Consider the following 25687-nt stretch of genomic DNA (forward strand, 5'->3'; position numbering starts at 1 on the left):
CTACTCCCTCTAGATTGTTTGTATGAATAGCTCTTCCATCTCTGGTTTTCCTGCCTCAGCCAGCTACCGAAGTTTGGCAGGAGCATCCTAATATACCTCCTGCCTCCCTTCTCATTGCTTTTGTTTGTCAGATTACCTTTTAGTCAGAGAACAAAACACAATTTTTATCTGAACGCCTCTTCCCATTCACTTTAAAAGCACCCAGTAGCTCTAAATTGCTCAGACCAAGTTTTAAAAGGCTTTACAAAGCGCCCATGGCTCTATTTCATTTCTGGTCACACCCCATTTCACACTCTCCTCTCTCACATTTACCTCATGCTAAGACTAAATCACATCCCATTCTCCATTCAATGTCCATCTTTTTGTGGCTTTTTTTCACATCAGGAAATATATTCTTCCTAAACTCGGAATGACTTTTCTCAATTTTTTTCTTATGAATTGTAAGAAGGGTCACATTTATTTATTCATTAAGAAGGGTATATTAGATATAACATCATTGAAAGTGTAATTATAAATCACACAGCCATGTAATCTCCTAAGTCAAAAAATAAAAGACAGTATCCCAGATTTCCTCAGTGTTTGGTTTCTTTACCAACAACTTTCAACTCTCACCCATAGGTAAAAACTCTCTTAATTCTTTAATTAGTTTGTGTGTATATGTAAACATCCCTAAAAGATACAGTTGAATGTTGCTTCTTGCTGAATATTATACAAAGTTACATTGTAGGCATCACTTTGCAAAATGCCCTTCTTACCCAATTAAATGTTCACGAGATTCATCTGTGTGTTACCTGTAACTGTTGTTCATTTATTTTATGTCATATTTAATCATCATGACTATTTCCCAATTTATTCATTTATTCTAATATTGCTGAACATTTGGGTTATTTCTCGTTTTTAGATATTATGAAACTTTCTGACATCAATTTCTTGAATGAATATATTCTCAAATCCTAGATGTATGTGCATGTGGTTCTCTAGGTTATATACCTGGAGTGGAATTGCTGAGCCATAAACTATGCATATATTCAAAGGTTTTCCAAAGTGGGTGAGGAGCTCTATACTACAGACCACAATGAATCAAAGATCTCATTGCTTTTTGCATTTCCATGAGAGATGCCGTTAGCAGTTATTCTAAATTTTCAGCCTTGTAGATTTGTCATAGAAAAGCATTGTGTTTTTTAACAGGTTGAGATATAATTCACATATCATAAAAATAACCTTTGATATATACAATTTAATAGTCATCAGTATTTCAAAAGATTTGTACAACTACCACTACAATTATAGAACATTTTCATGACCTCAAGAAGAAACTAAGGACCCTTGAGCAATCACACCACCAAACTTTATCTGAATTCACACATTTATTTCCATTTCTTTAGTAAAGAATTATCTGACAATTTAAAACAGTATATTTTCCTCCATAGTGTAAAAGGCTGAATTATATAACTAAGCATTTATTTTCTATTTAAATTCTACCTTCCAGATGTGTAAAGATGTTTGACTATCCCATTTACCTCTATCACATTATCATTAAACAGAAAGCCCAATAACAAATATTTGTCTATAATAAAAATTGCACATCTAATTTTTTTTCTTAGTCTTTTTTGGTCTTTATTTGTCTAAAAATATAGGGGGGAAAAAAAAAAAAAAGGAAGGAAGGAAGAGAGGGAAAGAGGGAAGGGGAAAAAAGAGAAAATGATTCTCCCTATGCATATTTTCTAAACACTGCTATTCCCTTTGCCCACTGTATTATTATAAAAATATTTCAATAAATAATTTTTGTTTTATATAAAAAATAAGATATTAACATATAGGTGACATATATGGAACCATTGGACAGAGTTTTTTTCCTCCATAGGAAGTTAAACAGTGATATCTTATGTAAAATATATCTTACTTCTTATTTCTTGTTCAAAACATTTTATTTATTATTTTTTTCTTTTTATTAAATTAAATTTAGTGAGGTGACATTGGTTAATAAGATTATATAAGTTTCAAGGGTGCAACTCTATGATACATCATCTATTTATTTTATTGTGTGCCCAGCACCCAAAGTCGAGCCTTCCTCCGTCACCATGTGTTCGGCCCCCTTTTCCCTTTACTGCCCCACCCCCTTCCCTTGGCAACCAGTGTCCTGCTCTCTGTGTCTCTGAGTTTTTGTTTGTTTGTCTTTCTTGTTTGTTCATTGGATTGTTTTCGGTTTTATATCCCACACATGAGCAAAGTCATATGGTTCTCTACTTTCTCTGTCTGACTTATTTCCCTTAGCATAATATTTTCAAGATCCACCCCCGCTGTGCCCACGGCGCATTTCATCTTCTCTGGAGCCGAGTAGCTTTACACGGGATGCAGGTGCCACGTCACACTGAACTGAGACGCCGCCTCACGCCTGTTAGAGTAGCTGTTGGCAACAAGACCGGCAATAACAAATGTTGGAGAGGTTGCGGAGGAAAGGAGCCCTCATTCAGTGCCGGTGGGAATGTGAACTGGTAGAGCCGTGAAGGAAAACAGTCTGTGTTTTAATTCAAAAATGAAGAATAGAGTTACCGCATGAACAAGCAACCCCTATTCTGGGTATCTACCCCCAAAATTTGAAAACATTTATTTGCAAAGATATATGCACCCCCCATGTTCATTGCAACATTATTCACCATGGCTAATACGTGGAAACAACCAAAGGGTTACTTTTGCAGATAACAGTAAAATGTTATACATTGAAACTACACAAAGGAAATAAAAATACTTTTAATATCTCCCTGGCACAGTGTTTTCAAGATAATTTATAGGGAATTAAAGGGTATTTTTTCAATCTCTTACTGTCTTCCAGCCTGAGTTTTTCAAGTTTCTGTCACTAATTTAATAGTTATGAAGTCTCTTGACTTTAAATGTTCCTGCACATCCATGATCTTTACACAGACGGAAGTAAAATAAGTGCTAAGGTCTTTCTTCCATTGCTTGATCTATCAAAGACCAGCAATAACTGTCAAAAATTAACTGTTCACATTGTTCTAATAATCTTTGTATGATTAATTGCTTCTAAGTCATTGAATACATTTATATTCTTTAGTCAGCATTAAAATAAAAGTTTTTTACCTCCTTTTTTACATTATAATTAAGATGTAAATTGACCTCTCCTTTTACATCTTAATTTAAAAATTGACCTCCCCTTTTACATCTTAATTAAAGTTTTAATATATTTTGGAAAAAAAATGGATTAAATGCTATAGGTGGAAGGAGAGAGAGCCCATATGGATTTCTTTTTTAATTTTTTTTAATTGTTTACACTATTATAGATGTCCACTCACATCCCCACCCCACCTTTGCACACCTCCACCCAGCCCTAGCCCTCCCTCCTCTCTGGCCATGGGTTATGCATATATGTCCTTGATTAATCTCTTCAACTTCTTTCATCCAGTACCTCTCCTCCCTCCCTTCTGACACCTGTCAGTCTGTTCCATGTATCCATGCTTCTGTTTCTTTTTTGTCTGTCAGTTTATTTTGTTCATTAGATTCCACACGTAAGTGAGTTCATGTGTTATTTGTCTTTCTCTGACTGGCTTGTTTCACTTAGCATAATACTCTCCAGGCCCACCCATGCTGTAGCAAAAAGTAAGAGTTCCTTCTTTTTAGGGCTACCCATATGGATTTCTAAAACATTAATGATTAAGTCATTTTTTGCCCTATGGGATCTATATGACCATGTTACAAATAACCTACAAAGTCACATAGTTAGTTAATGTCCTTGCCTGAGCAAGAATGTAAGTTTCTGAACTGTCAGTATAAGGTTTCATCCACTGTACTAACTACCACTGTATTATTTGCATTAGTATAACTACATTACATGTCTTAGTATCAAAATTATGTCCATGTTTTTAATAGAATGTACTTGTATCTTTGTTACTCTGCATGTGTTCAGAATCTAAGTACTTTACATTAGTGTCTCCTCCTTGTCATTTCTCTGTGATTAATTCCTTTATATCGCTCCTATAGCAGCAATGATCTCTCTCACACATGCTTCCTTTATTATTTTCTGACATACACTTTATTTTACCTGTCTAAATGTCTTTTTTTTACCTGTTATAGTGATAAAAAATAGCTTAACTCCAATAATTATCTCAATTTAACAAACTCATAAGCATATGTAGGCACTATATCAGTTCCACAAAAGGACATTTATAAAAGGTAGTTTTTGTTTCACCCAAGTGTCTTTTAAACCTAGAATAAATACCTTAATATTTGTTTAATATTTTAAGAGAGGGGCTTGGATAAGATTCAAATGACGGGGGAATATTAATAGGTAAGAGTCAAATGAGCATTTCTAATGGTTCCATCTATGTTTAAGTGTATTTTAAACATAAATTATTTTTAAAGAAAGAGTTTTTCCAGTTACTTCTTTTCAGTCCCAGAAAAATTGGTACTTCAATGGAAAATAAAAATGGAATTGATATTTTATTCTCTGTCTGTCCTGTAGTTTTCTTTCTTTAAAGTTCAAGGAATATATCACAAAACCACTGAATTGGAAATATTGTTTGACTTAAACCATGAGGAAAATAACAATATATGAGTAAAAATTAAACTCAGTATATACGCGAAGTAATTCTAAAATGAACCATTTTTACAATAGTGTTTTTCTTCTCAAATTTTTTTTCTTTTTTACTACTGAGTAATCAGGTGTTTTGCAAAGAAACATGTAAAATTAAAGGCATAGACTTTAAAAATAGCCCACTTTAAACAATAAACAAAGATATGAAGAGTTAAAACCTCATATTAGGTCACATATCAATTTTCACATTGGAACTGATATGTCATCCAAGCAATTAATAAATATTCATTGTGTTTCCTCACTGTGCCTAGCACCATGGGAAGCTACACATATGCTAGAATATATTTCTGAAGTACTCTTCTAATATTGTTTTATATTATGTAATCTTACTATTAAATTGTTTAATGCAACCCCACCAGCACAATACAATCGAAGTATATACTCAAACTAGTTAAATATTAATATGAGATATTTATTGGCAATAACCAAATATGTGATATTATATAAAAAATAAGATTTCTAAAAGCAAAGTTGCATTATCTCTCACAGCTGAAAATTTGGTTTCAGTTAATTACATGGTTCAAGAATTAGTGTTAATCTGTTCCTTTGGGATTTAGTGATTCACCAACCCACATTCTTGATGAACACAAAGCCTAAATCCATGTCACATGCATGTTATTTCTCTGGAACCTTTGTATTGGTTTACCCCATGACTTGTTAAATTCAGGCCAAGTTATGCTGATTTGAAATTAGCACTTACAGATTGAATAAGATTGTGGTAAAAATAAATTACAACAGAAAAACACTCAGTTCTTTTTCACAGTCTGATATCATTCAGATGGTAATATTAGATAATAATATTTTAAAATATTATATTAATAAAATGAAGGCTAGGCACTTTTGCAATCATTTATTCATGATGTTTTGTATTCTTACTACTTCATGAAATGAGGAAATAAATTCTAATTTCAAGTAAAATAACATACTTTCTGTAACATATGTAGCATCTATTTGTCTTTTACTATATGATGCTTATATTTATGTTTCTGTTCACAACTTTTTTTAAAAAGTATATTATATAAAATATTCTATATTTTATGGTATTTTCAACTAAGGAACTAGAAGGATTATAAATATATAATCATAGTGATATTTATTGTGTCAAATAGATAAGTGGGGTTCAAAACAATTATTTCTATTCATAGCTGACTAAGAGACATAATGTGATCAATTATTTGGGAATGCATGATCACAGAAATATTAGTATATAATATTATCCTATAAGTTTTCACAACCAATGCTTGTTTTTAACACATCCTGCATACAAATAGTTTCAACACTATACATATGTCAAGGAAATTTTACACTGTCTACTCGCTGCACTTTAGCTTTGATGCTGTATATTACTATCTTTTTTTTTCTCCTGCTACTTTCAGTCCAAATCAGTGATATTATTTCCACCAATTGAGCATGTAGTGAACACTTGCCAAAGTCAATTGACAAGTCAAGTTAATAAGATCAGTCTAACAATTAATTAGCAACTATTTTCTAACTGGCCACTTAGTTAAAAATAATACAATTCATTTTTTCTTATTGTTGTTGACAGTATTTTTAGAGGGCCTAAGCTCGAATGCATAAATGATTTTGTTACCAGTGGAAGTAGAGTATTTTTTTCCCCACTGTGTGCTGGGCCTTATGATATCTCGAGAAAAAGAATTTTCTGAGATTCGCAGGGGAGGATGAGTGATTTTTATTTGCTTGGAATTACATCCCTGGGTTTCCAAAGCCCCGTTTCCCTTCATCTGGTCCTGGAAGAAGTGCAGCCGGGGATTCAGCAGAGCCAGAGGCCCAGCCGGTGTGCAGAGCTCCCGCTCCCTGGTGGAGCTGGGGCCCGCTCAGCATGAGGCTAGTCGCAGTCCTGCAGCCGGCTGCGTGGGGGGCCCGCATGGCCCTGAACAGTGCGGGCAAGTGCAGGGGTGGCAGAGCCTCCAAAGCCAGGAGTCAACCAAGAGAAACCAAGAGACACCAAGAGTGGGCACTTCTTTGCTTAGGGGATTCAATGTTCCACATCTTCCCGGGCTTGCAGTGGCCGTTCCTGCTCTGGCCAATGACCGGTTCCCAGGTGTGACTGACAAGCAAGTACCTTTCCTTTGTCACCCAGACTTTACTGGGCATGTGTCTGTTCTCCCCTTGTCCGGTCCCTTCCCACAGGGATCTTCTTCAGGGGAACAGACGGGTGGCTCCCTGGGAGTGTTAAACTGCAGCTTCGTGGCAAAGCTGCACAAATGACATGCCTAAAATATTTGGCCTTCCTTTTGTTTCTTTCCTGTTATTAATAGCTAGTGTGAGGACCCACCAAGACAGAGGCAGGCCCCTAGGCCCCGGGGCAGGACAAGAGGCATACAGGAGTGACTCAGTAAACTGCAGAGGGTGGGGGCAGTTCCAGGAATTCACTTAAATCGGTGGGTTTGACGAATACCAGGTGCACTCAGGCTTCAGGCGCCTGTGGTTGAGAAACATCCTGAGCCCACCCTTCCTAAAGAATTTATAACCCTTGTAAGGACAATGATTGCTTGCTCACTGTAGCCCTATATAAGCTTGTGGTAAATTTAGATCAGGGTTCGAGTCAGAATTCCACTGCGCTGGATACCACTGAACCCCAGCTAGCTGGAATAAAAGTCCCTTTTGCTGTTACATTATCAGCTCTGGAGTGATTGTTCTTCCGCCGCATAGGGGAACTGATTCTCGGACATAACACTAGGTTAACAACAACAGTATCAATTTAAACTAAAATACTTAAATATGCACCCTGAGAATCTAAATAAGTAGCTTCAAGGTTAATTTAATTTTCCATTACATAAAAGCTCTGACTTAATAAAGCTTTGGGACCACAATAGTTTCCACTATTAACCTCTCCAGAAATATATTAAAGGTCAAGCTTCCAAAAAAGCCAATGAATGCTATTTCTGAAAAGCAGTAGTACCTTCCAGGAGACAATAAGGATTGTGTGGTGCATCCAATTTAAAAAGGGGGCACAGCATAGACTAGAGCAGATTCACAGCAGCTTTCTCTGCCTCGCCCCTTTCCTCCCGCCAGGAGGGCTGGCAGCCCAGCTGTGGTCTCCACAGCATTCAGCGCTCGCAAACCAAGCTTTGCTGTGTTCTTAGGGAAACATCAAGGCACATTTCTTAGACATTCCCTTAAGTTTTACAAAAATAAGATGTAATACACACTTTCTAAAGCCTGCTTTTTGTCATGCAGCAATATATTATGAAATTACTCTCATGTCTTATTAATATTGATTAATAGAAAATCTGTCTGCTTAATGATTACATAATAGCCCTTAGAATATGTGTAGCATAATTTATCAGCTTTCCCCATTTCAATGATATTTTTTGCTTTTATGAAAAAATGTTTCAATAATTTCTCCTATGAATGTATTCTGGTAAAAAAAAAAAAAAAAAGCTACATATTACATTCTCTTAAATGAGATTGATGAGCTGTGTTTTTAAATATAATACATTTTCCACATTGCTTTCTAAAACTGCTACCAAAAAAAAGTATTCACACTTTGCTCAGCAATGTATAAGAGCACCTTTTCCCTTCCCGCTTGCCAAAAATATAGGTATTATATAAAGGTGTATTATAACATGTTAGTCTTATTAAAATTAATTATTATTAATTATATTGTATTATAACATATTAATATTAAGTAATATATTATTGATGCTCTACTTCGTATCCCTAATTATTAGTAAACTTGACACGATAAAATGTTTCTGTTGTCTATTTGGGTTTGTTTTACAGTAAAATTCCTCTGCATATATCTTGTCCAATTCTCTTTTGGATTTAGTTATTTTCTTCTTGTCAATATTAAAGTGTTCTTTGTATAGTATAAATGCCAAAACATTGTCACATCTCTTATGACAAAACTTTAACATTTACTTTTTGACTTTTTATATATTCACTGAGTTGTAAATTACATATATTACTTATTTATAGTTATCCTAATTGATATAATGCCTCTTTCATCCTTTCTCAGACTCTTTTCACATATTTTGAAAATATTAGAGAAAACATTTGTTTTTCCAAGATCATTTCACACCAAGCTATAATACTTGCCACATATCCTGTGAGGTTGACTTTAGGAATCTATCTGAAGGTCAAACAGATGTTGACTCTAATTGAACTTGTCATTAGATAGATGAGGCCATTTTCTGCATTAGTGATAAGAAAAATAATATTTTAAATGTGCCTCTGATTACTGTTCTTTCCATCAATCACAAAAAAGTCTTGCCATCTGATATTATTTTATCTTCAATCTAGGCAAAAGCTCTAAGAGTCTCATATTAGCTCATACAATTCTGATCTCCTCAGACAATCTGGTTCTTCATTTTCAAAAGATCAGTTGAATAATTTCAAAGATGATACAAATATCTTCAAAAAAGAACAATTAACATAGCATTTTCAAGAGTGCATTAAATGACTTTTCCTCAGTCTCTACAAATATAAATTTGAAAGAATATCCATGACTGTCATTTCTCATAGAAAGGCCCATGAATAACTTTTAGCTATTTATTTTCTATAGTTGCATAATAAAACTCAAATTTTTAGAGTTGGTTTTCATAAATCATTGCAGATTATGTGGCCAAATATACATACAAATACACAGTTGTGTTTCAGTAAACACAGGCACAATGTAAAAATATATATAATGTATCAACACATCTCACAATGAGCATGATACCATGTTTAAGATAGAATTGTGCATAAAAAATTCATCTTGTCATACACAGTGCCTCAATATCAACTGAGAAGTATTATGCAAAATGTTAATTAAATTAGAGTTGAAAATACTGAACTCCTGAAAAATGATAAATAATCTTCAGCTGTAAAGAAAATATATTTAAGCATGATATATTATTTGCCATATTCAAATAAAAGCAATATTGTGGGTAGGAAGTAAGAATGGCTGAATGCTTTTAAGTATGTGCACAATATATATACAGATCTTTTATGTGTAATATTTAATGCATATAATATATGCACACATCTATGTCTTTTATTTTCTACATTAATATAATATGTACACATCTAATGTATGTCTTTTATCTTATATATAGTAATATATGTTATTTAATTGTATTGCTTAAATATAGTAATTTTAGAAAAAAGTAAAAGTTGAATATAAACAGAGCATTTTAAGATTTATATTAATCATTCTTGGGTCTCATTAACATTCTAATATTATTAAAAGACTAAAAGTCATCCAATAATTACTTTCAGGCATGAGCACATGACATTTTCCTAAAGTATAATAATTTTATTTCTAATCTAACAGATTCATGATGAAAATTAATTCGTGTGAATAAAGTAAAATTATTAAATTATTTAGTAGCTTCTATTTCAAAAGTAATTCTTACTGAAATCTAAAATATGGGAAATACATTCAGATACCTAAACATGTAAAATTTAAAACAAATCCTCATTTCAGGAAATTTGTAATGAATGACTACAATTGTCTTGTAAAGCTTCAGGGAATATTCATTCTCAAAGAGAATATATGATGTAAATATCTTATCCAATACTTTTCTAATTACGTAATAGGTCTAAAAATCAAAATTTAACCTGATTCATAATTAGCTATTTTAGAAGTCTATGATATCAGGAATATATATATTTTGGAATTTTATCCTGCTTTGTCACAAAAGCAGAGACTTTTATTTAAAAATATACAAAACAATATTTCAAAGCAAAACAAAAAAACACCGAAAAGCATTATTTTTCTCTCATATCACTGGAAAAGAAACCAAGTAGAGGACCTAGGTGTCACTTTGTGAAAAGTTCTGTCAAAGGGATGCTGAAAATACCTAATGCCAGTGCTGGTCAACTTAATCCTATGCCAGCAGAATTTAATCGAACCAACACACGGTGTTTCAAAAGCCATCAGGTAAATTCCCTGCATCAAAATTGAGATACTCAAACAGACTCTTGGTAATGATAATTAAAAATGTATACTCGTGTTTTGCTTTCAATACACAGATATATTTTCCATTAAATATAATTGCTTTTATATATCATGTATGTTGAAGCTATTTTTGAATATCTGTAAGCATCTGAAAATCAAGGTTTGGTAAATATAAACATATTAGTAGTGGGCTCAGAGATTATACATACCTAAATGTACTAAGTAGGTATCACTGACCTTGTGCTATGTGTGTGTGGGGGGGGTGTGTGTGTGTGTCCATTTATGGCAGCTAGCACACATTAATATATTCTGTATATCTTTATTTGAACAGATGAGGAGTCCATGGCTCAGAGGTTTGAAATCACTTTTCAAGGTCATATGCTTGTAAGATCCAAGAGAAGAATTTAAAGGTCACAATGAAATAAGACTTGACAATCTTAAATGTACCTTTTTATCTCACATTCCAATAAAAAATAGTGTACACATCCGTTGCACCTTACCAAAAAAATCTGGAAATGGAATGTTATTTCTCACCCATGATGATGTGTCTATAACAGGATAATTTGCTATTTAAATAAAAGCTGCCACTTATTTTTTTCCTAATTCTGACCTAGAATACATTAGTAAGCCCACATATAAGTTTTTTAATCTCTCTCCAAAATCTCAGGCATCACAGAGATAAAAACTTTCTTATTACAGCACATGCACTTAGGCATCTAAATTTCTCACATATAGACTCAATTCAATCTATATCACTTTTCCAATTCTAGAAGTCTTCATGTGGAATGAATTATTTAAAAGACTCTACTACACAGTATATACATTTACATAAAATCTCTGGTCTAGAAACCATGGGTAGGATATCCAAAGAATGAATCCCCTTCTGTACACATCACTTAGATGAGTGGATAAAAAAGCTGTGGGACATTTACTCAGTGGAATACTATGCAGCTATAAAAAAAAGGAACTCTTATCCTTTGAGCCAGGATGGATGGACCTGGAGATTATTATGCTAAGTGAAATATGCTAGTCAGAGAAAGACAAATACCATATGATCTCACTTATACATGGAATTTAATGAATAAAATAAACTGAAGAGCAAAACAGAACCAGAGACATGGGAGTGTGGAACAGACTAACTGAGGGTAGGGGGAGGGGCAGGGACTGGATAAAAGAAAGTGAAGAGAGTAGCCGAAGGACATATAAGCATGGCCCATGGACACACACAACAGAATGGTGAAGGGCATGGGAGGGGGGACGGGGCTGCATGGAGGTGGGCAAAGTGGGGAGAAATGTGGGACACGTATAATAGTCTCAACAATAAATTTTAAAAGTACCAAACAAAATCATGGCATTACATTATTATGGGTTTTGGTGCACCCATTTAGGTTCTAGAATAGTTTTTCCCCCTGGTGTCTGTCCAGGACATTCTTTGTTATATACCTATCTTAAAATCTCTGACCTAGAAACCATGGGTATTCAAAAAATAAACCCTCTTGTGCACACATCACTTCTAAGTCAAATCCCATCAGGAGAAAATATCTTTCACTAAGTAGAGACCTTAGAAACTTGCCTAAGAAGCAAAATCAGGTGCTTATACAGCATTAGGAAAGTGAAAATGCAAAGTGACTTTTTAGAGATGCTGATACATCTAATATAATCTCACATCACCCTTGATCTGGAAGATTACAAAGTAACTAGTTCATTTCCCAAGTCCCCCTGGGATACTCCAGTATCTACACCCACTTTTTTTTTCTATCTGCTATAAAAAATTTACTCTGTTCCCTACTTGGAATCTTCAAATACCAAACCCTTTCTAAAAAGTAAGGATGACTAGTAAGTAAAACTCAGAAATGACAGTCTTGTTACTTGTTAACATTATGTTTTGTTTTCTTAGACCACAACCTATGTCAACTGATTATGAATTCTGTTAAGAAAATCCTGTAATTCTCCTCTCACTCAAACCCCACCACAATCTCAGATAAACACACAGACTTGATTTCCCCCCCCAAATTAACCTTTGCTATTAATGCCATAGGCGATCAAATACCCTAAAGCACCGACGTTAGAGTGAAAAACATGGGCCAGACTTTCTCCGCGCGCTCTGCGCGTCTTCTCTTTCTACCCTTACTACTGCCTGTCAAGTTTTTTTCCAAATATCAAACCTTTCTATTGTTGGGAGCTTTTTATTTCTACTTGGAGCTATTTTTGTATTTTTGTGGTTCTGCAACAAAACGGATACACTTCAGTAAAAATGGTATATTGGTAATTATTTTCAAACTAATATAATTTTGAAGGGGGAAAAAATAACAAAACAGTAGTGAGTTTTAAAAAGGCTTAATGTTCTTTCCCTTTTGCCCTCTTTCTTCCCATCAATATTACCTGCCTTTTCCAATTTATGAACATAGGAGGAAAGCAGGTAACTAACTCAGCGTGGCTCCTTCCTTAGTGACACATCTGAGAGACAGAATACATCGAACCTAAGGCAATAAGCAGACCTCCGCAGAAGCTGACCCGTTAGAATAGCTCATGTATCTTCTCCACTTAAAAAAATTTGTTTTTTTTTATTCCTTGCTGCTGGCAAGTGAAGATCAAATTTTGTAAAATTTTCTTTTGATTTTGTTTGGGAGGTGGGTTAGCCATGACCTCTGACCTCTGTCTTTTTCTGTTTATAGCGTGGTCCTCGCCGCCCACGAGGTGCAGCTGAGACAGCTGCAGGTGAAGAGGGAAGAAGCAGTGGCACGGGGCACATTCGCTCATCGTTCTCTGACCCCAGTAAGTTTGTCTTTGATAAACACGTGTTCTCAACACAGCGTTAAATTCTGAAAAATCTTAGTTTTAGAAAGAAATAATTATGGGTCTGTAAGAAATTCCTGGCATCTTGGGATGTGCTTTAAGAACAGGTGACTAAGTAACCAAGAACAAGAATTGCATTTGGAGACAAAATAACTACAAAACTTTTGCACAGACAGTGGTGGCTAGTTTAGCTTCATTGGCACAAAATATTATGTATCAAGAACAGGATCACATTTCAGTATCACAGGGTTTCACAGGAACACAAAATGAGTACAAATAGAAATTCGTCCCTTCATTCAGAAGGTCCTTATGGACGGAAGGAACTAAAGACAGGCCTCCTTTTCTTGGATACTTAAAGGAAACGAGGCTTCTTTGGAACCGTAGAAGACTCTGCTTCAAACAGATCCTTCTGAGTCATCACAACAAGCCAGGAAGATTTAACAGCGTCTCAACTCTAGACAATATTTAACAAATCTCTTCACTGTATTATTTTTCCCTTGTCTGACTTTACAGAAAATGAAACCAGCTGTCGAATACAAAGCCATGCACTAACACTTGATTGGTGTAGATTTCAAGAAATAAAAGTCTGTAAAATATTAGTTCATAAAAATTTTATGAACATGGAGCATTGCTTCTCACTATGTTGCAGAAGGCACAGACTCTCGGGTTTCTCCAGAGTATAAGGAAATCTGATAACAGCACAATTAGTTTCTCCAGAAGAGATTAATTTCAATTGAATTTACATATTTACATTTTGTTGGGTGTATGAAAATTAGTTAAAAGGTGCTGTTCATAATTCTTGTAATATAAATGTTGTCCTTGAAATTTAGTTTCCTACTTTCCAGGTACTTAAACGAATTACTCAATAGTTTTATAGCAATTTAGCAATTTATATAATTAGGTAATAAGACTTAATTTCTTCATCTGGCTATGATTTCATTATTTTCTATTTCTTAAGTGTTAATGCTACTAAAAATATCTAAATACTTTTAATGCTAAAGAAAATGTTTTCCTATGAATACCAGAGAAAAATGTCCATTGATTTTTTGGGGGAGGGACTGGCAGAAAAAATGCAGGGTATCATATTAGAAATAAACAAAATTTCTAGGCATATTTATTTACTTGTTAATAGATTTCAAATCTTATTAGGCTACATAGTAAGGAGCACTAAGAGAACATAAAACTTTTAATTCAAAAGTGTCAACTGGAATATTTATCTTATTCTCAATTTTGTCTTTCGAATTTAATCTGAAAGTCAGACTCAAGTCCACTCTAAGATTAAAGAATAAAATATATTTTTAAAAATTTATAAATGTAATATATTTACCCTCACTGTCCTTTATTGTTTAGGACTGTTAGAAAACTGGTTTGAATTTTTTTAACAGATTACAAGCTAAGTGTAGGTGCATGGTATAATTGTAGGGTATAGATATTGAAATCTCTTTATAAAAATATTATTTTTGAAAGGTTTAATCATAATGCTGTATGGAATCTATTAGCACAGGAGAAAAACTGTGCTTGCTTAGGTAGTTTTAAAAGCTTAATTCATGTTTTGAAGTATTTAGCTTTAGTAGTTGCTTGATTGGGGCGAGATCGCCCCGCCAGTACATTCCGCTGCAGCATTTTCTAGGAAGGACACTGGCCTTTTCACCATCGCAATAGTAGTAAAAGCCACAGTCAATTCCAGGGGGAGCGAAGGGGGAAGCTGGAAGCTGGGCAATTGGGGGCAGGGGGGAGACTGCGGGGCCCTTTGCCATCCCCCCCCCCCCCCCCCCCGAGCTCTGGGCGGGACAGGAGGCGCAGGCCCGGGCGGCAGCCGCGGATACGGAGACCCTCCGCCCGGCACGTCGCCCCCAGCTGCGGGCAGCGAGGGCGCACCCCGAGGAACGCCCATCCGCAGGGGATGACGTCAGGGCTGGAGCGGTACCCCCCCCCCCCCCCCGCAGCCGGTCCCACCAGAACCGGACGCTCGGCGCCAAACCCGCGGCGCGCCCCACGCGCGGCACCGCATTTGCTCGGACTTCCTGCGCGCAAGAGCCGCCGCGTTTCTTGGGGACCCTGTGGCAGGGGGAAGAGTCACCGGAGACTCGCTGCCTCTCAGAGCCTTACAACATCAAATATCCTGGGAAATCCCCCCCTACTCAGAGGAAACCGTGAAGGTGCCGGCGTCAGTAGCATGCATGGGTTTCATGATGAACGTAAAAGAAGATTTAACACTAAACTCTGGAACGCTTGGAGACTGCTTTAACTTTTTGCCGGTGGCAGCCTCGTGGGTGAGAAAATATTTTGCTATCATGGAGCTTTATCAGCAGATCTTCAACGTACGGGGCAGATTCGGCCAAGTATGCGACCAGCTGATGCGCCAAATGAAGGTCTTCTTCGTGATCTTTCGTGGTCTGACCCCATAAAGATAAAGATCGAGGCTGAGGGGGGAATGGCAGAGAGTGGCCTTCGCATTTGGTGCCGAAGTGGTTGCAGAATTTCCCCATAAGCACGGTTTGGGACCTTATAAAGAGCCCCTGAGGTGGCTGAAGATGGATAGGAAGTTTTTGCAAAGAGGCGGTTGGTCACCGTTTTCTGCGCCCTGCTCCTGTGGAGAGCTTGGCAACGCAGGTGCCAAGATGAGTGGCTGAAACACTAAGGTGCTCTTTTCAGATTTTAAAACCCGCAGAGAAAAAGAAGCCGGATACCACCAGACCCACAACACCTCCAAGCGGTATAATCACAAAGCAAGCAATAAATCAGCGTCATTTTGACACTGGCTAGTTGGGACTTGTAACATAGAGTATATACACTTCATTTTTAACTGTAATGTGCATTGGTCAGCTTGCTCAAATAGTGTGTTTGGGTGGCCCTCCCTTCCATCTTTGAGTTCAAGAATGGCATTTGTTCTTTACAAATAGCAAATAAAAGACTTCACTCCCAAGAAAAAAGTGTTTTTTAATTCTCTCTTCCTTTTGCAAACAGCTTCAGTGATGGAGTTAAAGGTGCGTACCCCAGGACAATTTGCCCTGTCTAAGGGGTAATTGTACAATTGACCTTTTTAAATTCAGTACAACTCATGAATAATGTAAATGCTCATTTTCTTTAGGATATAAAGAGAGCCCTAGGGTGCTTGATCTATACATGTTACTGTCATAATATGCACACTGTTGATACAAACCACTGTGAACATTTTTAATTTTTTTTATTTTACAAATTTGCTTCAAAGGGAATGCTTATGTCTCTCACTGTCTTATCCTGTACAAATTGTTTTTTAGAGCTATCAACATTAGGAGTAACTTTCAACCTTGCCAGCATCATTGGTATAATGAATATTGAATTAAAGCATATTTTCCTCTACCGTATATTTAAAATGATGATTAAAACCATTATTTAAAAAATAAATCACAATTATATATAGTCACAAACCCAAAGTGAATGTGAGCCAGAGCTCTGTGTCTAGTTTTACTAAATGTTTTATTCAACTTAATAAATGTTTATTCAATTTGAATATTCTCTCTTAAACCACTGAATAAATATTAATATTAATAATAAAATCATATTTGATTGTAAATGATGAATTTGTTTCTTACCTGTTCTATGTTTCAAGATATAAACCCCATCTAAAATGTAAGCATAATTTAGAGTACGCTATAAAATTGTTGCTGAAAAAAAACTATTTGTAAGTAAGGATTACAGGCAATAGGAAGATGGAAAGGGATCATGTTTACCCGCCGGGAACAGAACCTTTTAAAGGAACTCTTTTTGGACAAATTGCTGTAGATAAGGCAGAAAGGGACAAGGGTGGAGAGAGATCAGGCGTGGAGTAGTTTGGATTGTTTCAAGCACACAGTGTGGGTTGCTAAGGCCCTAGTGTTATTCCCATCTGATAGAGGCTGGGCCAAGGCTGCGTATTCCCTTTCTCATTGTCTGGGGAATAGGAACCCCATTTGGTGGTACTGAAATGACAAGAAAACATTCATGCACATAAAAGAACACTGCCATTTGAGCAAGTCTATATATGACCTAATTAGCTATACCTTCAGAGGAAAAGTAAATAGTTGGGTAGAGTTTTCCACATAAAAAAGATGTCATCTTGTAGAGGAGGAACCTGACTTCTGTTTGTAAATGTGTTGACTGGGGCTTGTGGGCCAAGGGAGATCTTCCAAGTCTTGTCCTTTTGCTTCATCTGCATGGGAAGGCTTTAGTCAGTGTAATCTTGTATTGTGTGACCAGATTTTCTCACTTTGGCTTCTTATACATTATTTTTCATAAGTAAGACCTTAGATACTAGAAATGCAAAGTTGGGAAGCCATGGATGATCTCTCTCCCAATACTCAATGTGGGGTTCAGGGTAATCTAAGTAGCCTTTGACTCAGAAGGTCCTCCCTGCTCTTATTTTTACTTTGAAGAATTAGGACTACTCATAGCGGAGGGATAGATAGTGGGTCAACAGGTTGGAACAGTGGACAAATGGATAGTTATCCAGTATCTACAGACTTAGAAATCCATCCTAAGCTGAGCCCAGCATGCTTACCTGAAGTGTGGTTTCACTAGAGATTCTACACCCAGATCCATGTATTTTTAATTTATTGTAGGAGCGTTTTAGAAATGGGAGACATTTTTTCCCTCAAGAAAATATAGAGAAGGGGTACAAGTTAATAAAGGAGAAACTATTTTTATCCAAGGAAGAAAAACAAGTCTGAAAATGATGGGTGCTATAAAAGTGTTTCCTTACCCAAAAGATGACCCTCATGATGTCCATGGAGATAAAGGCTAAGAAAACAGTGCACTGAGAAAGAGGTGACATCCTATGGTGTAGCCAGGTTCAGAGAAATCAAATACAGTTCATTTTATTTTTTTATTATTTAAAAAAAATATATCTTTATTGATTTCAGAGAGAGGAAAGGAGAGGGAGAGAGAGAGAAACATCAATGATGAGAGAGTCATTGATCGGCTGCCTCCTGCATGCCCCCAACTGGGGATGGAGCCCGCAACCCAGGCATGTGCCCTGACCGGGAATCGAACCCTGATCACCTAGATCCTAGGTTGACACTCAACCACTGAGCCACACCAGGCCAGGCCAGGCCAGGCTAAAGCCCATTTTAAAAATTGTTGTTTCTCTAGCATCTAGAATGTTTGCAAGAAAATAGGACAGTCTTAACAAGTACTTAACATTTTAACTGATGAATAGGACCAAAAGCCCGCCTATGTTCCTACCTATCCTTCCCTAGATGTGTAGTTTGCTAAATTATGTATGGGGTCTCTTTATTGGCAATATGTAACTTGCATAATTACAAAGTCAGCTTAACTGACCATTTTCTGCTGATTTTATTCCTTACCATCTTTTACTATTAACTAACCTTCAGGCCTTTCCCCTCCTTCTGTAGAATAGTTTCCCTGAAAATCATCTCACAAAAATTGTCTCACTGATACATCAACAATAATGAGAAACTATATTGCAAGATGCTGGTATATCTAGTAGATAAATCATATTTTCAAAGGTTTTTTTAATTTAACTATAGCATAAAGGTTATAAAGTACACAAATTTTAAGTATAGTGTTCAAAGAACTTTCACAAAATTTAAAACAATCTGTACCTACTTTATTTACTCTATATATGTTCACTTGTCCTTTTTCTGCCATTACCTCCCCACAGTACTAATTAACTACTATCTTATTTTGAATATTTTATGAGTGTAGTAATCTCATTATGTTCTTTTTTGTGCCTGCCTTGATTCAGGCAATTTTATGTTGTGAGATTAATCTATGATGTTCTTTTATATTTCAGATTCACATTTGATTATAAGAATAAATCTCAGTTATTGTGCTAATTTATTCTACTGTTGACAGTGTTAAAATTAAATAAAAATGAAGACCAGACTTGAGAATTCCCTGAGCAGACAAAATCATTTATATCACATAAGTACAACTAAATGTAGCTTATTTCATGAACATAGTGAAGCTCAGCTTAGGTTATTTCTTGTAAATGCCTCTAATAATAAAAAATACTTAAGCCATCTTCTTAAAAAGTCATGTAAGATAATCACTTTTAACTAATCCCCTGCTGTATGGAACCCCCCATTGTAATAGCCAATCACAATAAAGATTAAACAACTTCCTCATTTTCACTTTATAATAAACCCTCATGTAATGTCATGCCCCTGAGCTTCGTATCAGGTTTCAGTGTGAAAACTTCCAGTTCACAAACTGCTCTTATATGCACAATAAACTCTTACTAAATACTTATTTTATTGATCTAGTGGCTTTAATTTTGTTATTTCTAAATTTTTGATAATAAGGATTTGAATGTTTCCCCTTTGAAGCTTTATGAATATTGCTTTGAAAATTCTTATTCAGGTCTGTTGGTGCACAGCACATAAATATACATTTATTCTAGATATATGTCTGCAAGAGAATTTTGAGCCACAGGGTATACATATGTTGGTCTTTAATAGTTACTGCCAAATGGGTTTCCAAAGTGCTTATGATAATTCAGAGTCCTGGTACCATTACACTAGTAATCTATTTAACATATTTTCCAATCCATTACTCAAAGTTTTGTTTTGTTTTAAATATTAGCCATTCTAGCAGGTCTTTTTTATTTTCTTAATTTTTGCTTTTCTGTTCCTCTATATCTTTTTAAAACTTTCTGTATATCTTAGAATTCAATTTGACTAATGTATTGCTTTCAGTTATGTGATCTTGCATATATGTGTATCCTTACGTAATTTTGTGGGGTTCTGTATATCATGATATGCATTCCTAAATTTTCACAGCCTACTTAGAGGCAATATTATACCACTTTACACAGCATACAGAAAAACTTCAATTATATAGATGTTTTTCTATCCTCTATGGTACTTTTATGTTATAGTTATCATACACATGGAATGTACAAACATTATAAACCCCAAGAGACAGCATTATGGCTTTTGCTTTGAGTAGCTATATAAGTTTGAAAGAAAATAAAGAAAGCCTGGTCTTTCATATGCACCTGGCTACCTTTGCAATGCTCTTTATTTAATTTTTTTAAATGAGTTTACCCCTGATGCCATTTCAGATTGAGAAACTGTCTTCACCATGACTGCATATTTGGTGGCAAAAAAGTATTACTAGATTTAATTTATCAGAAAACATATTTATTGAATTTTTATTATTGGAAGGTAGTTTACTGGACATAGAATTCTAGGCTGAAGGTTTTGTTTTTCTTTTAGTACTTTAAAGACATTTTGTGCTCTTTTCTAGGCTATGTGGATTTTTACTGTGTTGCAGTCATTAGATTATTCTGTTGAGATAACGTCATCTACTACTTTCTGCCTGCTTTCAAGATTTTCTCTCTTTTCCTTTCTTTCTGTGCTGTTCACGGGTTTGGCGTCAGATTAGAGCCGATGGGTAGTTTGTGCCGTTGCCAGTGGAGAGGCGCTGAGCTGCCCCGCACTGCAGGTGAAAGGCCTGCGGGCAGCAGCCGGCGGGTGAAGAGCCGGGCACAGTGACGAGGGCAGGCTCTGGTGTCAAACTGACTCTACCTTGTGCGAGCCGGTGACACGGATTAAGTTACCCTCCCAGGACTCAGTTTTCTCCAACTGAAATGGCAATGATACTAATAATGGCTACCTCATAGAATTTTTGTGAGGATTAAGAAAAATATATTTAAAGTGCTTAGGATAGTACCTGATATATAGAAAATCTTTAATTAATGACACTGTTATTACTATTATTACCATTGTTATTACTATTGCTAATCACTGAACGTGTATTCTAGGCCAATCTCTACCACTAACTAGCTGGCTCTGTGGCCTTCTCTGAGTCATATCCCCTCTCTGAGTCTCTGCTTTCTCATTTATAAAAAAAGGCAGGGGAAGGTGACAGATGACCTCTGATTTTTTAGCTCTAAAGTCCCTGAGTTTGTATCATTAGTGTATGACCAAGGCCATGATTGACAGCACACATTGAGGGGGATAATGCTACTCATTGTCACTGATGGAATCAAAGAATTCTAGGCAATATGCTGGACATTTATAAGAGCTCTTTAAAATATGTCTTTAAAATGTACTTTTATCTGATACATGTAATAATCTTATTTAAACAGTAAGATTTTCTCCTTACCACGGATTTTCAGTGGCTTGTATGAGGTGCCTAGATTTAATTCTCATTGAATCTGTCCTATTTGCAGGTTACTGAGCTTCTCATATCTATACAGTTATATCTTCTACCAAATTTTGGAATTTTAACCATTATTTCAAATCTTGTTTCCTAACTCATAGAGAAGTAGATGTTATAATTTATTCAAATTCTTGCCACCCATACCTGAAACTCGGATCAAGTCTCATCTCCTCTGATTCAGTGTTCTCCAGATTTTTTGGAATTTTTATATTGTTAGTTCTCTCTTTCTTTTCTCTCTCTTTTTCTCCTATGTTTAAAAATGTCTAGGTCTTTGAAAAATGCCTGAAATATTAGAGACATTAAATTTTCACTGAATAGTTTAATCCTTCTTACCACTTCATAGTTAAAGTTAGTTTTTAACCTGGTCAAGTTTTCTATCAAATATTTTCATTTAAAATTGACTTAATCTAGCACCTGATTTCCTTTTTTAACTTTTTAAACTTAAAGCATATATGTATATATCTATACACGTATATATGTATACACATACGACACACACTTTGTCTATAGCTTGATGATTTATAACAAATTAAATAAACTGATAACTATTAAATACTCCAATAAATTATTAACTACATATAAAACCATCTTTCATGTCTCTTTCAAGTTGCTACTACCTGGGGTAGATTAAAGAGAAATACAATTTGTTTGTTCTCTGCTTCCATTAAGTATCTCCTCTTTTTTATTTTGGGATATCTCTATTATTCCTTTGACCAATATAATATGGCAGAAATAAAGCTGGTGTCAGCTTCTGGGCCCAGGGCATGAGAGTTGCAGCATGTTTCCTGTCTTTTGAAAGAATTATTCTTGGAAGCCTTCTGCCATGTAAAAAGCTTGACTATCATGAGACAAGCATACTATGAAAAGTCAAAGGCATGCAAAAAGACCCTGAAGAATGAGGCATAATGGGGGTGGGCTGGGAAGGAGAGCCTCCGATCCCAGCCAGCCCTGTTGAGGCCACATGTACAGAGCATGTGAACCACATGGTCAAGTTGTTCCTAAGCTCCTGATCTCAGAAATTAGGAGGAAAAAGAAGCTTCTGAGAGCCACCGTGTTTATTATATAGCAATAGGTCACTGGAATAAGATAATAAATAACTGGAACGTTATTTGGCCCTTATTTCTCCCTATGCTGAATTCTAACATCATCACTTAATGGGGTCTGTTTTGTTTTTTTTAACTTTATGTAATTATACAAATATGTTTACGGGTATGGTTTATTTAACTCAGTTTAATTATGAGAGGTACGTGTGTGCACGCGCGCATGTAGTTCTCTTTTTATTGTATACAGTGAAATATATGGATATATATACTCATACACATTGTATGAACATACAAAACTTACGCGCAATTTTCCTGTGATGAACATTCTAGTCATTCCACATTTTGAATTATTATGAATAAGACTCCTATAAATACATTTGTAAATGTCTTTTATTGGAACCTTACATGGAGTTTTGTCTTGTAATAAATAAGAGTAAAGTTGCTAGGCTTTAAGAAATTTACCTACATTTTCAAACCTAGTAAGCAAAGACTGATTGTATTGAGATTGTGTCAATGTATACTCCCACTATCAGTGTTTGAGAATGCCAGTTACTCCAAATTCTTGCTGAAATTTAAGATTATTAATTTCTTAAATTTAATCTATTCCTGTGGGTATTTCAGTATGACTAAATTGTTTTTCACTGATAACAAATGAGAGTGGTTACCTTTTCACATTTTTTTGGCCACTAGGATGTTATGTTTTGTAGAGTGACTATTGAAGTTTCGTGTCCAGTTTCTGTTGGTTCTCTGCCTTTTGTTTAGAAATTGTCTTCTATAGGAATTTTTAAAAATATATGTTAGACATAAGCCTCTTATTGGTTATATGTGTTTCAAATATATTCTTTCACTCTCTAAATTATCTTTGCATTCTGTTAATAGTATCTTTTCATTTAAATATTTTCTTAATTTTGATATGTCATTTTCAATTTTCATTTTAGTGTTTTTGTGTCTTACTAAGTATGTTTCTTAATATGAATGTAATTACTATATTTTCATGTATTATTGTTTATACATCTTATTTCTTTTTTGTTTCACATATAAATCTATAGACTAGCTTACTGTTTTTGAGTTTGCAAAACAATTTTTTTATGCTTTTTATATGGATATCCAGTCCTTTATTGAACTGGTATTGAACCTAAACCCTGTATTGAAAAGAATGACCCTAACTGTGTTCTGTAAGGCTAGTTTGTTTTAAATATTGTAGACGTATATGCTTGGTTCTCCTTCAGGACTATATTTGGTTTCATTGACCTATTTGCTTATCCTGTGTCAATACCAATTCTCTGAACTACGTTAACTTTAATATATGTCTAAAATCCAGCAGAGTAGATTCAACCACAGTGTACTTTTTCAAGTTAGCCTTGGCTATATATAGCTCTTGTATTTCCATATTCTTTTTAGAACCAACTTGTACATTTCCACAAAAACAACTCTTGAGATTTTGATTAGGGTTGCCTCATATTTATATATAAAATTAGGGGGGATGAACTGTATAATAGTGATGTTGGTAATCAACAAGTAGGTTCTATGCCTGTATTATTAAGGTATTCTTTATTTACTCTCAAAAGCTTTATATCTTAATGTGAGAGAAACCTTAACCAAATTTTATTTATTTTTAATCATGTGGTGATTATAATATTACTCTAAATGTTATATTTTTAAATTTCACCTTTGAATTGTTTATAGTTTCTTTATGAAATAAAATTGAATTTACACAGTGACCTTGCTAAGTTCTTTTAGATTTAGCAATTCAATCGTAATCTTACTAAATTTACTCAATTAACAACCACAAATCTCTTTTGATTCCACTGCCCCACTTATCTGATGTATTTGTCTTCATCCCTGTGCCGTCATTCCAGTTGAAAGCACCTACATTTATCTCAATTGCTGCAATAGTTTCCCCATTAATATTCTACATTCTCTCTTATTCCCTCTAGTTTCACTGCAACAAAGCTATTTATTTTTTCACATTTCAAATTGGAACATATTCCCTTGTTTAAAAATCTTAATGACATCTATTACTTTTTTTAGCTTAGCATATTTTCTTTCTGGATTTGTCCCTGCACAACCTCACAGTCTGTTACATGGATTATGACAGCTTTACCTTTTATATCCTATGAGTAGGACTGTCACTGTATATACTGGATGCCCAGTTAAATTTGAATTTGAGATAAACATATTATTCACATATCATTTCAGGGACAGTGCTTATATGTGTGTGTTTTTTAAGTATCTGTTGTATACCTAAAATTCAAATACAACTAGACACTTTTTATTCTCCTTAGATATAGTAATCCTACACACAATCTTATGAATCTCAATAACAAATCACCCTCTTGGAAACAATTATTGGTTCAGAAATGGACCTGTGGCTAAGATGGGACTATGATTATCCCGGACATTTTCTTGGGTGTGTCTATATAGAAGTATTTAGATTTATCTGTGATTTCTCTCTGTAAGATGATGTTAGCCTTAACTTGTTTATGGACATCTTTGTTTTGTGAAAGAAAATAAAATAAAAGACAGTTGAGCATAGATCTGGAAATAAGGAAAGAACAAAGAAAAGAGAGCTCGATTACTGATGGCTTCGGTGTGTCCCTGAATTCAGTTGTGGGAATAAACAAAGACCATCTAAATAAACAAAACCAACCAAATGAGAACAGGCAAAGGCAATTTATTCAGATTTGCTATAGCAAGGAAGTCAGCACCATCACTTGAGTTTTGGGAGACTCCAAGGGAGGCATAGGAGCGGGAAAGCTGTGTAGTGGGACAAAAAGGAAGGCTTCAGGTGTGTCCTGATTGGAGGTGGCTGGTGCAGGGAAGCTGTAGGCTGGCTAAGTAGAAAGAAGTGAGGCATCCTATGTAATTGGCTTTATGGCTGGTTCTAAATTAGAAGTGGGGAAAAATTAGGGAAGCTGCCAGTGATCCATCAAGTACTGGCCACGTGGAGCTGATTGTTATAGGAGTTAATGTTTGGCTTCCCAGACTGTGGTAGAGATAGCAATCTGGCTTCCTGCAAGTCTGATTTATTGCAAGCTGGCTTCCTGGGCTGGTTACTGTTGATAATGAGTTGGATTTCTGGGAAGGTTGCTGCAGGTTTTGGGTGAGAGTTTTATTTTTATATGTTGTCTGGCTATTGCCCATTTCTATATTCAGCCTTTCACAGTGATATATGAATCAGAG

At 35.3% G+C, this 25687-nt stretch overlaps 1 pseudogene; it reads left to right on the forward strand.

Moving 5' to 3' along the window:
* LOC107545872 (serine/threonine-protein phosphatase PP1-gamma catalytic subunit-like) overlaps positions 1-16079 on the forward strand; it is a 47114-nt pseudogene extending 31035 nt beyond the window's left edge.
* The last annotated feature ends 9608 nt before the right edge of the window (positions 16080-25687 follow it).

The sequence above is a fragment of the Miniopterus natalensis genome, chromosome 2, assembly GCF_054644295.1.
Source record: "Miniopterus natalensis isolate mMinNat1 chromosome 2, mMinNat1.hap1, whole genome shotgun sequence".
NCBI classification, from domain to species: Eukaryota; Metazoa; Chordata; class Mammalia; order Chiroptera; family Miniopteridae; genus Miniopterus; species Miniopterus natalensis.